Below are 509 nucleotides of genomic sequence, written 5' to 3' on the forward strand. Positions count from 1 at the left end.
GCAACTGAGCACGCACAACATGGGTGAACCTTGAAAACATGCTAAGTGAAAGAATCTACACACAAAGGACTAATATTATATAATCCATTGGTATGAAATGTTCAAAATAGACAAATCCATGGAAACTAATGTAGATTATGGGCTGATAGGGGCTTTGGGGAGGGGACCAAGTGCTGGGAATTGACTGCTAATGGATACAGGGGATTTTCAGGAGTGATGAAAATCTTCTAGAATAGATAGTGGTGATGGTTGCTCAACTCTGTAAATCTATTAAAAACTACTGAATTGTACAGTTTAAAAGATGAGGAGAGCAGCATTGCTATCTGTGAAATCTAAGAAATCACTGCCTAACATAAAGTCATGAAAATTATTCCTATGTTTTCTTCTCAGTTTATTTTTTGGTAACAGCTTCATTGGGATAATCCAGATACCATAAAAATCATTTTTGCAAGTGTACAATTCACATTGCCTAAGGGTACAAACTTGCAACTAGTAGCAAGTCCTGGAGA

Source organism: Bison bison, unplaced genomic scaffold (genome assembly GCF_000754665.1).
Source record: "Bison bison bison isolate TAMUID 2011002044 unplaced genomic scaffold, Bison_UMD1.0 scf7180017851348, whole genome shotgun sequence".
Lineage (NCBI taxonomy): Eukaryota > Metazoa > Chordata > Mammalia > Artiodactyla > Bovidae > Bison > Bison bison.